This window comes from Pinus tabuliformis, chromosome 4_1 (genome assembly GCF_031772625.1).
Source record: "Pinus tabuliformis cultivar Carrire ecotype Pingquan chromosome 4_1, CPIR1, whole genome shotgun sequence".
Classification (NCBI taxonomy): Eukaryota; Viridiplantae; Streptophyta; class Pinopsida; order Pinales; family Pinaceae; genus Pinus; species Pinus tabuliformis.
In genome coordinates, this window is record NC_142303.1 from 685,211,905 (window position 1) to 685,226,974 (window position 15,070).

Sequence of the window (15,070 nt, forward strand, 5' to 3'; positions counted from 1 at the left end):
GGAACACATAAAATATTGCAGAAATATAAACATAGAAAACGCACAAAACAAGAGAGACACAGATATACGTGGTTCACCCAGTTTGGGCTACGTCCACCCCGAACAACCAGTCCTTCCTTTCTATTATCCAGCAAAATGAAGAGACACAACCTACAGCAAATCCGCTGTAATATCCTCTGTTTTCTCTCACAGTCTCACCTCTCTGTTTCTCGCTCACAGAATACACATCTATCACACAGCCTCAAATACAATACCATCATACAAAGAGAGGGGTTGCCTTCTAGGGAAAAAAACCCTAAACTAAACATAAGTTCTACCGTCAGATCATCCGCCTAATGAACGGCCCAGATTGACTAGAAATTACTATACTTTTACAAGGCAATTTTACAGTTGTTTTTAGCTTCGAGGGCACTGCCCCTGAAACGCCCCGCCAGGGGGGGGCTCCCAAAGGTCGCAGTCGCCCCCCCCTGGACCCCCCCTACAGCGAATATTTTACGGGTCCTATGTGGCGATACCTTTGAATATAGAAGATAATCAGGCTCCACACCCAACAATCTCCCACTTGGAGACTGATTGTAGCAACTCCATTGCTGCTCCATTTGCTGGACAATGACTCCTCTTTGGACCTGGCTGTTTCTCATCTTCATCGTCAACCTTGAAGACCAACTAAAACTGAGCATATTCTCAGTTTCTCCCTGGTTACAACTTTTGTTAGCATATCTGCAGGATTCTGGCTAGTGTGTATCTTTTCCAGCTTCAACTCTCCATCTTCCAACACTGATCGTATGAAATGGTACTTGAGTTGTATGTGTTTAGTCCTGGAATGAAATGCTGAGTTCTTTGCAAGATGAATGGCACTTTGGCTATCCCTGTATAACGTGCCCATATCATGCTCCTTACCCAATTCACCCATAAACCTTTGTAACCAAATCATTTCTTTACTAGCCTCTGTAACAGCAACATATTCTGCTTCTGTTGTTGAAAGTGCAACAACACTTTGGATTTTTGAAACCCAACTGACAGCTATTCCTCCAACAGTAAATACATATCCTGTAGTGCTCCTCCTGTTATCTCTGTCACCTGCCATATCTGCATCAACATATCCTTGTAGGGAGATGTTTGAACCACCAAAGCATAATGCTTGATTTGTGGTACCTTTCAAATATCTGAGAATCCATTTCACTGCCATCCAATGTTCCTTTCCTGGATTTTTCATGTACCTGCTTACAACTCCCACTGCATGTGCAATATCAGGCCTTGTGCAGACCATTGCATACATTAAGCTTCCAACTGTTGATGCATATGGAACTTTAGACATATAATCCATGTCTTCTTGGGTCTTTGGGCACATTTCCTTGCTAAGTTTGAAATGGCTAGCAAAAGCTGTACTAACTGGTTTTGCATTGTGCATGTTAAATATTTTCAACACCTTTTGTATGTACTCATTCTCAGACAATGTTAATTTACGATTTTTCCTGTCTCTAGTTATTCTCATACCAAGGATTTGTTTTGCAGCTCCCAAATCCTTCATTGCAAATGAATTTGCCAATTTTCTTTTGAGCACATTTATTTCCTGCATGTTAGATCCTGCAACAAGCATGTCATCTACATACAATAGCAATATAATATAGCTGCCATAATTTTGCTTTTTCAAATAAACACAATGATCAGAGTGACATCTAGTATAACCTTGTTCAGACATAAACTTGTCAAATTTTAGATACCACTGCCTTGGAGCCTGTTTTAAGCCATACAAGCTCTTCTTCAACCTGCACACTAGTTTCTCCTTTCCTTTCACCTCATATCCTTGTGGCTGCTGCATATATATCTCTTCCTCCAAATCCCCATGGAGAAAGGTTGTCTTTACATCTAACTGCTCAAGATGCAAATCTTCAACTGCTACAAGACTTAAAATAGTTCTGATTGAAGTCATTTTAACAACAGGAGAAAATATTTCATCAAAATCAATACCTTTCTTCTGTGCAAACCCCTTCACCACAAGTCTAGCTTTATACCTCTGTTTTCCTCCATCTTCTTCCTTCAGCCTGTAAACCCATTTATTCTTCAATGTAGTTTTTCCTACAGGCAACCTAACTAAATCCCAAGTCTGGTTATGCATTAAGGAGTCCATCTCTTCTTCCATGGCTACCTCCCACTTCTTCCTGCTTTCAACCTGCATTGCTTCTTCATAACATTCGGGTTCACCAGAATCAGTCAACAATAAATAATATAATGAAGGAGAGTATCGTTCAGGGGGTCTACTTATCCTGGTAGATCTTCTAACACCACTTTCAGGTGTTTGGGGTGCCTGTTGTTGTTGTGGTGGTTGTTGTTGTTGTGGTTGTTGATTATTATTATTTTCAGGCACCTTTACTTTTTCAGTGATTTCATCAAGAACTGCGTATTCCTTGTTTTACTTTTCCTGTTTCTTTTCCTGCAACTGATTCTTATACAAGACCTTTTCATTGAATATTACATCTCTGATCCTAATGATTTTGTGATTTTCGTAATCATATAAGCGACAACCAAAATCATTAACACCATATCCAATAAAGGTACATTTCTTTGACTTTGCCTCAACCTTTGTTCTATTTTCTTTATCAATATGGACAAAAGCCTCACAACCAAAAGGCTTTAAAATAGAGTAGTTTACCTTTTTACCTGTCCATGCTTCCTCTGGAACACCACCATCCAAGGAACTTGAAGGCCCTCTGTTTATTAGATAAACAGCAGTATCTACAGCATCTACCCAAAACTGTAAAGGCAATCCTGCATGCAATCTCATGCACCTTGCACGCTCCATGATTGTTCTGTTCATCCTTTCTGACACACCATTTTCTTGTGGTGTTCTTGGAACTGTCTTCTCTCTGTGAATTCCATGTTCTGAACAGTACCTATCAAACTCTTTGCTGCAATATTCACCTCCATTGTCTGATCTAAGACACTTCAATTTCTTTCCTGTCTCAATCTCAACCAAAGCTTTCCATTTCTTGAAAGTATCAAATACATCAGATTTATTCTTAATACAATAAATCCAAGTTTTTCTAGTTGCATCATCAATAAAGGTAACATAATAACGAGAGCCACCGAGAGATGATACCTGAGCAGGTCCCCATACGTCTGTATGCACAAGATCTAATTTTTCGTTCTTCTTTTCTTTCCCAACTCTGAGAAATCTGACTCTCTTCTGTTTTCCATAAATGCAGTTCTCACAGAAGTCCAAATCAACATTCTTCAAACCTGGCAACAAATTACTTGAGTGAAGAATCTTCATCCCCTTTTCACTCATGTGTCCGAGCCTATGATGCCATAATGCTGCATCTGCTCCTTTGGAAGTTAAAGCATTAACAGAGTTAGAAATACCATTGCATAAATACAATGTACCAACCTTTTCACCTTTTGCTATTACCAGGGCTCCTTTGGTGACCTTCCAAGCTTTATCTGTGAAAGTTGTCACACAACCTTCACCGCCTAACTGCCCTGTTGAAATCAGATTTTTCTTTAGATCTGGAACATGCCTTACCTCCTTTAATAGCCATTGGTTTCCATTCTGCTGTTTTACAAGAACCTTACCCATTCCAACGATTTTACAGGGTTTATCATCACCCAGACGAACTTGTCCAAAATCTCCTTGAACATAGTCATGAAATTATTTCTTATCAGCTGTGGCATGGAATGAAGCCCCTGAATCTACCACCCAGGAATCAATAATATTTTCGAAAGAAAGAATCAAAGCATCTTGTAACACCTCACCTGTCACATTTGCTTCATGATTGTTTTCTTGCTGTGCATCTCCTTCTTTTTCCTTTCGAGATCTACAGTCTTTCTTTAGGTGTCCTTTCTTTCCACATTTCCAACACACTATCCCCGATCTGGACTTGGATCTACCTTTCCTTGATTTACTGCGATATCCTGAGCTCTTTCCTCTTTCCATTTTTCTTCCTCTAGACTCTGCACTCAAAGAATTTCCCGATGTCTCACCGAAGCTTTTCCGTCGCATTTCCTCGCTAAGGATAGCGCCGACAACATCATCAAACTTTAAAGTACTAGATCCAGAAACGGAGTTACTAATGGCCATTACCAAACCATTCCAACTTTCTGGTAATGAGCACAAGAATAACAGAGCTCTAACTTCATCATCAAAGTTTACCCCTACAGAACTTAACTGACTTGTAACTGTATTAAAATCATTTAAATGGTTTGCAACAGATCCACCTTCCGACATATTCATATTAAATAATCGTTTCATAAGAAATACCTTGTTTGAGGCCGAGGGTTTTTCATATAGTTTCGACAACATCTGCATCAAACCCTCTGTCGTGGTTTCCTTCGAAATGTTGAAGGCGACTGACGCAGCAAGGCACAACCGTATTGTTCCGAGTGCCTTTCTATCGAGAAGGTTCCATTCTTCGTCTTTCATACCCATCGACATCTTTGTTTTTCCGCCCAATGGTAGGTATAGATCTTTCTGATACAGATAATCTTCCATCTGCATCTTCCACAGCGAGAAGTTTTGGCCATTAAATTTCTCGAACCTAAACTTACCATCTTCCGCCATTGCTCCCACTCGAACCAGGAACCTTTCTTTCCTACGAGTTCATCAGCTAAATAGACCTTCGGCTCTAATACCAGTTGTTAGAAAATTATATATTACGGAGCAATGGAACACATAAAATATTGCAGAAATATAAACATAGAAAACGCACAAAACAAGAGAGACACAGATATACGTGGTTCACCCAGTTTGGGCTACGTCCACCCCGAATAGCCAGTCCTTCCTTTCTATTATCCAGCAAAATGAAGAGACACAACCTACAGCAAATCTACTGTAATATCCTCTGTTTTCTCTCACAGTCTCACCTCTCTGTTTCTCGCTCACAGAATACACATCTATCACACAGCCTCAAATACAATACCCTCATACAAAGAGAGGGGTTGCCTTCTAGGGCAAAAAACCCTAAACTAAACATAAGTTCTACCGTCAGATCATCCGCCTAATGAACGGCCCAGATTGACTAGAAATTACTATACTTTTACAAGGCAATTTTACAGTTGTTTTTAGCCTCGGGGGCGCTGCCCCCGAAACCCCCTGCCAGGGGGGGGCTCCCAAAGGTCGCAGCTGCCCCCCCCCTGGACCCCCCCTGCAGCGAATATTTTACGGCGGTGTTGCCACCCCCATTTTGAACTGGGGTCCTATGTGGCGATACCTTTGAATATAGAAGATAATCAGGCTCCACACCCAACATGATTCGGCATATGCCAAGTGAAATGGAATCAGAGAGAAGTTCAATCAACGTGCTATACTAAGCAATATTGTTTGTCGATCGACCAATACAAATCCCTCTAAAACTCACTAACTCACCGCTTGGAGTGAAAATGGCCCATGATGCAAAGGAAAAGTTCTGCGTACTACGACTAGCCCCATCGGCGTAACCAAAAAATGGTTCTAAAAAGTTTGACATCTACAACAAATGCAAAGTGGATTACTTAACCAAATAAAAACTCTAAAGGAAACACACACAAACATGCAATCAAAGCATATATACAGTGAGTTTTACTACACTTAACTAAGCATAGTAACGTTTAAGGTACAGCCCATTTCAGGGTTGCGACAATGGAATCAAATCATAGTCTACTAATTCGTAGGCACCTTTCGTCAAAACACGCTTAACAATATAAGGGCCCATCCATAGAGGTTCAAATTTTCCTCCTCCAAGTTTATCAGACTCATGATCGTAAATCAAGACCAAGTCACCTTCTGAGAGACACGAGGCTTGACATTTTTATCATATTGCGCCTTAATATGTTTCTTATGTGCTTCGTTAGCTAATGCGACATCACGACGGGTTTCATCCAGATGGATTAACTCCAAGAAATGTGCTTCTTTTCAGAAGTGTCGAGTAGCAGGTCAATCGCGAGTTTGAGAGACGAGATTTCACATTGAATTGGTAAGACTGCTTCCAAACCATACACCAACTGAAAGGGTATGAATCCGGTTGCATTTCTCACCAAGGTTCGATATGCCCACAGAGCCGAGTACAAGATTAAATGCCAATTTCTTTTATGAACTGCAACCATTCTTTGCAACATGCGCTCAAGGACTTTTTCGATGGCCTCAACTTGTCCATTAGCTTGTGGGTAGGATGGAGTAGAACTATCATATGACAGTCCTAACTTGCTGGTCAACTCAACCATCATGTGATTGCAAAAATGCGATCCATGATCTATAACTATGGCTTGTGGTACACCAAACCTAGCAACCACATGGTTGAAGAAAAATAAAGCAGTTGTTTTGCCATTGTTGTTCAATGTTGGCATCACCTCGGCCCATTTGGTAAAATAGTCAACAACAACTATAATATACCCATGCCCCCTGGCCGAGGAGGGGTTACATGTCATAAAGTCAATGCCCCATTTGGCGAATGGGCCAATAGCAACGATTGGATGCAAAGGTGCAGGTGGTAATCTGGTTTTTTGGTCATATATCTGGCATGCATGACAGCTTCTGACAGCAATAATGCAATCTTTGAATATGGTTGGCCAGAAGTAACCAGCACGGAGAATTCTCTGCATGGTAGCATATCTAGATAAGTGTCCACCACAAGCACCTGAATGACATTCATTCAAAGCTTTCTCGGCTTCCTCATGAGTGAGGCACCTACGTAAAATCATATCGACACCACAACAATAAAGCATATCACCAATGATCAGATAATCTTTGGCTTGGTATCGGGTACATCGTTGTTCAGAGAGAGAGGTATTATGATGCAAAATCTTGGGTTTGGAGATAGACCAGTATATCTCCATACCACGGATCACTTGACGAGATAAGAAACAGAGACTCATCCAATATTGATCCTTCTGATCGCTCATTCCTTATCTCCCTTGACTAATTCTATTGCTCCTTTCCATACTTAATCCGCTTGAAAAGTACCTGCACACAGACAAAAGACAAAAAACAGTCAAAGCATATGATAGTGATCTATTGATTAAACATAAAATGGAATCAAGTACATAATACACATATAAAAGCATAAATAAATAATACAAACATATGGAAAAAGCTTTGAACACTATATTATTAAAAGGAAGAGTTACAACCCAATTTTCTTGATTCAGTGCCACTCCTCCAGTTCAATCCCATCCTCTCCTCATAACAAGAAAGACATTTTGACATCATTACAATACTTTAAACCAACTCAAGTCTCATACTAACAGCATCTCCCTATAATTCAATGATTTGCAGCCCCTGATCACTTAGATGAGTAGTCTTTTTATAGGTGAATGAAGGAAGTTATGCCATACATGGTGATAATGAATGCCCTCCCAAACTTAGGATTTAGTTCCATGGAGGAAGGGATAAAGGGATTGATGTTCCTTAACTCCCTCCCTCATCCAATTTCGAGCCCACAAGAGTGGATATCCTTAGGAAACTTCTAGAGGCATCCTATGGATAAGAATATTCCAAACCCCAATGCATATTTCACTCAAATTGGCCTAGCACAGGCCAAAGAGGGCTCAAGTGCACTGCAATGCACCCTGGCAGTGTATTGGACTGCACTGCAATGCACCCTGATAAAGGCCTACCTACGGTGATATTCTTAGAGGTAGTTTTTGGATAATTTCAGACATGGAATCTCTTGGGAAGGATCATTCTGATAGTTGACTTCATTTAGGGCATGTAACAATTGAATTAGGGTTTGATGGGCCCTAATAGTATTGATCTATAAGTTGGGGTCAATGTGCCCAAATGGATCTATAACAAGCCAACCAACCATCCATTTCAGCCATATACACCTACACAACCTCAGTGGAATGCACCACCCCAAGGGTGGAGGCCCCCATACAACAATGCTCCAGCCTTATTGCCTTCACCCCCTACTCAGCCACAACTTTTACACCATGCTCCACCTAAACAAACTTAGATGCCTTCCAAACCAAATCCGAACCTGAACAAGAAATAGGAACATCAAGTCTACAGTGGAGAGACATCCTATCCTGCTTATGCTGTGGAAATTTAGGAAATCAAACTTAGATCTGGGAGAGTTCTTCTATATAATCAACCTCCATCTCCACCTAGGGAGAGTGAGGAAGAAAGAGAGGAAAGTATGTTTAGAGTGAATCCACCACCCTTTCCTGAAAGATTAACTCATCCAGTCCAGCATACCCCAGAAGAAAATGAACTTCTGGGTGAATTGAAAAATCTATGTGTCAAAGTCCCACTTCTCCAAGTTATTAAGGATGTACCTATTTGCAACAAACTGATTAAAGGGAAGTGTTTCAAATATCCAGGGAGGCTAAAAAGAGACACCCCTACCATTAATGTCATTGGACTGTTGTTCGACTTAATGCTGGGATAGGTAATTTTCCCAAAGTATTTAGACCCTTGAATCCCTGTAGTAGATGTACAAATCAATGGCACCATTGTCCCACATACCTTGACTGCTCTTGGGGCTGCAATTAATGTAATGACTGAGGACACCATGCTCAAGTTGAATCTCCATGGTTCATTAAGAAAGACCATGACAGTCTTGCAGCTTGTAGACCGATCCATAGTAGACCCTGAGGGGATTGTTGAGGATGTGCTCGTCTCCATTGACTCTAGGGAGTACCCTACAGACTTCTTAGTTTTCCAACCTAAGACCAAATTTAATGGTTATCCTCTCATACTTGGGAGGCCTTGGCTAGCCACTGTCGATGCCTACATCAGCTGCAGAGATGGAAACATGACTATCAAAAATGGGCATCTATCCAAGTAGTTGATCATGTACCCTCTTGCTCAACCATATAGACTAGAACATGACTTACCTTTATGGCTAGAAGAGGAGGAGGAAGATGAATTCTACTCCGCCTAACTCTATACCCTAGAAACTGCCATCGGAGGAGGACAACTTGATGAAGATGATTTGATTGAACACATCGTCTAAAATCCAACTCTCAACACCTTACCTCTAAAGGAAGTAGTGAAGAAAACCAAGAAAAACCATCAGATTAATCTATGCTTAGTTGATTCAAACCCTACTCATGTCAAGACAATATAATTTGGCCCTGAAAGAACACTGAAAATCAACACCTCTCTTTCTGTACACTAAGAATAAGAGTTATGTAATATGCTAAGCGAGCATTTGGATGCCTTTTCTTGGATGAAGGGAGTGAACCCCTCGGTGTGTACTCACCACATTTATATCAAAGAAGGTTGCAAACCAGATTGACAATCCCAAAGGAGAATGAATCTAGCTCTCAAGGATATAGTCAAAGAAGAGCTGCAAAAGCTGTTAGATGCAAGATTCATCTACCCTATCTCGGACTGTGAGTGGGTGTCTCCTTTGGTGCTAGTTCCAAAGAAAAATGGAAAGTGGAGGATTTGTGTTGATTACAGAGAATTAAATAAAGTAACAAAGAAGGACCATTTCCCTCTACCTTTCATTGACCAAGTGTTAGATGGCCTTGTAGGGAAAAAGTTTTTCTCTTTCTTAGATGGGTTCAATGGGTACAACCAAATCCAAATTAGCCCAAAGGACCAGGATAAAACCATCTTCACCTATCCTTGGGGTAATTTTGCTTATAGGGTCCTTCCATTTGGTCTATGCAATGCCCCTACCACTTTCCAGACGGTAGGCCTGAGTATCTTTGTAGAGCTACTCCATGATGCAGTAGAAATTTATATGGATGACTTTACATCCCATGGGTGTGATTTCCATGAGGCTCTCTCTAACCTGGGTAAGGTGTTGAACAAATGCATTGAAATGAATATATCCCTTAGTCCTGGAAAATGTGAGTTCTTGATGACTACAGGGACTGTTCTAGGTCACTCAATATCCTAGGAAGGACTATAGGTAGACCCAAATAAGATAGCCATCATCAAAATGGTCCCAATTCCGAAAAAACAGAGGGATGTCAGAATTTTTTTAGGTTTATTTGGATAATATAGGAGATTTATAAAATAATTCAACAAGTTAGCTTCTCCTTTATTTTGGTTATTGGCCAAAGACTCTGAATTTTTATGGTTAGAAAGCTGTCAAGAAGCCTTGGACACCCTAAAGGACAAGTTGACTATTGCACCTATTCTCCAAGGCCCAAATTGGGCTCTTCCTTTTCATATACATGTTGATGCCTCTCACAAAGATATAGGAGAAGCTCTAGGCCAGATAGATGACAAGATACCTTATGCCATTTACTTCATCAGTAAGAATCTGTCAAAAGCCAAGCTGAACTACACAATGACTGAAAAAGAGCTCCTAGCTATTGTGCATTCATTAAATAAATTTAGACATTACATTACTGGTTACCAAACATTTGTACATACTGACCATGCTGCAATTAAATACTTGATGAATAAACCTGATGTAAATGCCTGGATTATTAGATGGTTACTTTTATTGCAACAATTTGATTTAACTATTATTGATAAGCCTAACAAGGAGAATGTAGTTGCATATTTTTATCTAGATTGACTTTGCCTGCAGGTGAGGAAGGAATGGTTGATGATCAATTACCAAATTAAAATTTATTCGCCATTTCAGTTCTCTCTCCATGGTTTGCTAACATAGAAAATTACTTGGTGTCTACATAGTTTCCACCAAACTTGTCCTCCAAGGAAAAGAGAAGGATCATAAGGAAGAGAACCCCATTCACTTGGATTGGGGGCAATCTCTTCAAGCTAGGTCTGGATCAAATTCTAAGAAGATGTGTCAAGGAGGAGGAAGTCTTCGACATCCTCCTGGCCTGTCATGATGGGCCTTGTGGAGGTCACTTTGTAGCCAAAAGAACAACATTCAAAGTACTACAAGCTAGTTATTATTGGCCCACTTTTCACTAAGATCTAAGGAGGTATACCAATCAGTGTGATCGGTGCCAAAGGATGGGGAAACCTACCCCAAGGGATGAGATGCCTCTGCAACCTCAAGTGACTTTCCAGCCATTTGATAAGTGGGGCATCAACTTCATCGGGCCCATTGACCCTCCATCCAAACAAAAGCAATACATCATTGTGTGCACTGACTACTTAACCAAGTGGGATGAAGCCAAAGCCATCAAGGCAACAACAGAAGAAAAGGTGATTGAATTCTTAAGGGAAAATGTGTTTTATAAGTTTGCATACCCTAGATAATTGGTCACTAATCAAGGAAGTCAATTTACATCTCACATGATTGAAAATTTGTTAATCTAGCACAAGATTAATCACCGAACATCGACTCCTTACCACCCACATGCTAATGGGAAAGTGGAGGTAACCAATAGAGCACTGGAAGGCATTCTCACCAAGGTGATTAGCAATAGCAGAAATAATTGGGCAGATAGATTAGTTGAGGCCACCTGGGCCTACAATACCACGTGGAAGACCACCACTGGTTATACCCCTTATGAGCTGGTTTATGGGAAGAAAGCATTGTTGTCCATTGAATTTGAATACAACACTTTAAGGATGGTGGCACAACTGGATCTAGATATCATCAGGGCACAACAAGAAAGATTGCTCTAGCTAAATGGGTTAGATGAATTTAGGATGCATGCCCTCCTACACACATGGTGATTCAAGTTCAAAGGAAACCTTGGCATGATAAGAATATAAAATATAAACAGTTTCAAGAAGGTGATTGGGCTTTGTTGTATGATTCCTAGTACAAGGATTTTAAAGGAAAGTTAAGAACTTCATGGTTAGGGTGTTATGTAATAGAAAAGTGTCATGATAATGGTGTTGTGCAGATAAGAACCATTGATGCAGAGGCTATCCCTTTGCTTGTCAATGGGTATAGATTATATATCTACAAGAAGCCCTTGTCCAAGCAAGGATTCATAAATAACAATAGCAAGACAATGATGGTGGTGGATCAAGTCTGAACTTCCACCCCTCCAAGTACCTGAAGAAGAAAAAGGAAAGAAAAAGAAAAAAACACAAAAAAAGAGAAAAATCAAGAGACTCGGGTGAAAACCTCCATGAGGCACCTAAGTCCCACTGTTGGGTTGAAAACCCATTGAGGCGGCCTAAGGGTGTTTTAAAAAAAAAAGGAAAAAAAATTATCTTTGGGTGAAAACCTCTTTTGAGGCACCCAAGGCAAGCAACTAGGATGAAAACCTCCATGGAGGAAGACTAGTTGTTTTACAAAAAAAAAAGAAAAGAGGAAAAGAGAAAAGATACAAAAGCTTGAAATTTTGTTTTGCAGGTCAGTAAGAGGAGGATAGGCACAGCATGAGAAGGATAGAAAGACCTACAATATCCATTTTTTAATCCACCCATTTCATATCTTCCACTATTCACCTAGTCTTCCATTTATAAACCCCTCCACCTCATCTCATTCAAACTTTGTGTTTTCTATGGGATTCCTTGTAATCCTACAAGAGTTTCCTATATGAATGACATTGAACTTGAAAACCACATGAAGGACAGTCCGAGAGCAAGGTGATGACACAATCTGGTGTCTTGATTAAAAACCATTTAATCGACCACACCATAGACATTCCTTTCATCACCATGTCACGCCGACAGCCATCAAAGAAATCAATTCAAAAAATACAGATTACAAAAAGAAAAAAGAAAAAAATAGAAGAGAGAGAGAAGAGGGAAAGAGAAACCATACCCAAAGGCAACATCTCTCACCTACCATTCCCTACTACCCTTCTCCACTCATTTCAACATCCCTTATGCTTTAGAGTTGAGAAAAAGCATGAACTTTTAAAGGACAGGCAGCTACAGGACATCCTGTAGGTATCCTGTAGGAATTCTTGTAGCAACCTATCCCACAAAGGAAACCACAGAAATTGCAGCCATCTTCCAAACTGGGACTACAAGGATGAAGAAGCTCCTCTAGAGCTGAGTAGTAGGAAGAAGATCACCAACAACAATGTCCAACACCTGCACATCAAAAGAAATAAGCATCAAAAGGCGCAAATACACAAAAAGGTATGAAAATTGAAAAGCACAAAAAAGAGGCACCACTCTCCAACATGCATCATAAATGAAGCACCTTATCCATAGGTATGTCATCGTACTCATTGTTAGCTTATTGGGCCCTGACCCAGGTTCAGAAGAGTTTTTAGCCAAATAAATCCCGTGCTATGGCCCTTTCGGCAACAATCCACGGAGCGTGGACTGAAGTCTCACTTGAAGTAGTAGGGGAGGGTGCTAGAACTAGGTTTCCACACCCTAGGTATGTCTTGATGAGGTCTGGGGGGGTCACAACCTGATATACACACTTACGCTATTCCGCACAACTATCTAGTCTTCACGAAGATCTACGATGGGGCTTTCTTAGATCTTTAGTATTATTGCAGTTATTATAGATCTAATTTATTCTTTAAGGTCTTTAATCAAGCATTTAACAGTTAAACCCAGTGTGTGCAATCATAAATCTTAAATATACTTACAAAACCATAACATAAGCATAAACATTTAGAGCTGTGATCAGATACACAATAATTCCAAAATACTTATCTTTATTAATCTTCTGTTCAATACAACCCAATTTGTGCACAATCATAAATCTTAAATATACTTACAAAACCATAACATAAGAATAAACATTTAGAGTTGCGATCAGATACACAATAATTCCAAAATACTTATATTTATTAATCTTTCGTTCAGTACAACCCAATTCCACTCTACACACATAGCTGCAGGGGTCTGCACACACAGCAGCAGGGGTCCGCGCACAAAGCTGCAGACTCTACCAGGCCTCTACGCACACAACTGCAGAGCCTACTTTAACCACTACCACCCATGACTTGGACCTACAGCCTCAGAACACTTTCGCTTTTACAAACCCATACACTTTAGATTTATAACCAAGCTACTGTTCAGAACTACCTTCTAAACCTAGATCCTTGCTCTATTTATACATTCCCATGGTCCACCGACCATGGGCAGGTCGACTTGCTTTCTCTTATCTTACATTTTTCTTGGGCAGACAACCATTTGATTTGACTCATTACAATTCGCGCTCTGCGCACTTCGCAAAGCCTTTACCATACTTTTTACCCAAAATTGCAGACTGTAAGTCCTAAAACCCTTACGCAGGGGGTCCGCTGCCCAACAGGCCCCCAACACAATCATCGTGATTCGTCTCGAGTCACTCGGCTAGTGCAGTGATCTTTGTGTGGAGGTTATTCAACAACTTTTGTTCTTCGCTGACCTCCATAACACATTCTTCTGCCATCTGCTGTACTTTTTGTGCGCGAGCCTATGATACATCATTATCAGCTTCACTTGTTTTTCGAAGTTCATCTACTACCTACAGGTGGGCTAACTTTCCCTTGATGCTAGCGGTGACCACGAATGCCTCATCAAGCCATGGCTGGATGTGTTCTTTAAGGACTGCTTCTTTCTGACGAGTGGCATCAACTTGTGCCTTGAGAGCCTGGGCCTCCCTCATCTTGGCCAATTGCTGAGTGAGGGCAACTGTCTACGCGGTCCCTTGAACACTATCATAGGCCTACTGCAACTCCCATGCTTTAGTCTCTAACCACTGTAATGTTGGATCTTCCTGTAGTGAAGTGACTGTGATACATGACTGATCTAGCAAGCCGGTGCACTCCTATATGGCACGTGCTATTACTTCCCGCCTAAATTGGATGGCGCATTGCCGCTACTCTCAAACTTCTGGTGGTGTAGAAGGTTGCACCTTGAGTCTCAGTTCGATGATCTATAAGCTGAGGTCCAACTGTACCTTTGCTGCTTCTTCCTTGGCCTCGCATAACCCACTAGCCAACTTGTGGATCTGTGTTCCTATAAGTAAATCTATCGCAATCTCGAGGACAGTGGCGTGACAACACGCTTCCTCCACAATTCGCTCTAACTGCCGATTCTATGCTAGTGCTTCATCACATTGGAGGCTCAATTGTTCAATGTTAATTCGTTGCTCGCTGAGCATCTGTACCGCGTGTCCTTCCCTAGTGTGGAGCTCCATCGTTGTGCCATCCTATAGCTGGTATAAGACTTCACGTAGGAGGGTAGCCAAGTATAATCCAAGTCCCGTGAACCGGCCTACCATGGCTCTGTCCTCGACGTTGTCTGCTATCAATGCTCCAACTGGAAGTGTTATAGTATTAGCCATTTTGGCTCGCAGCAGCT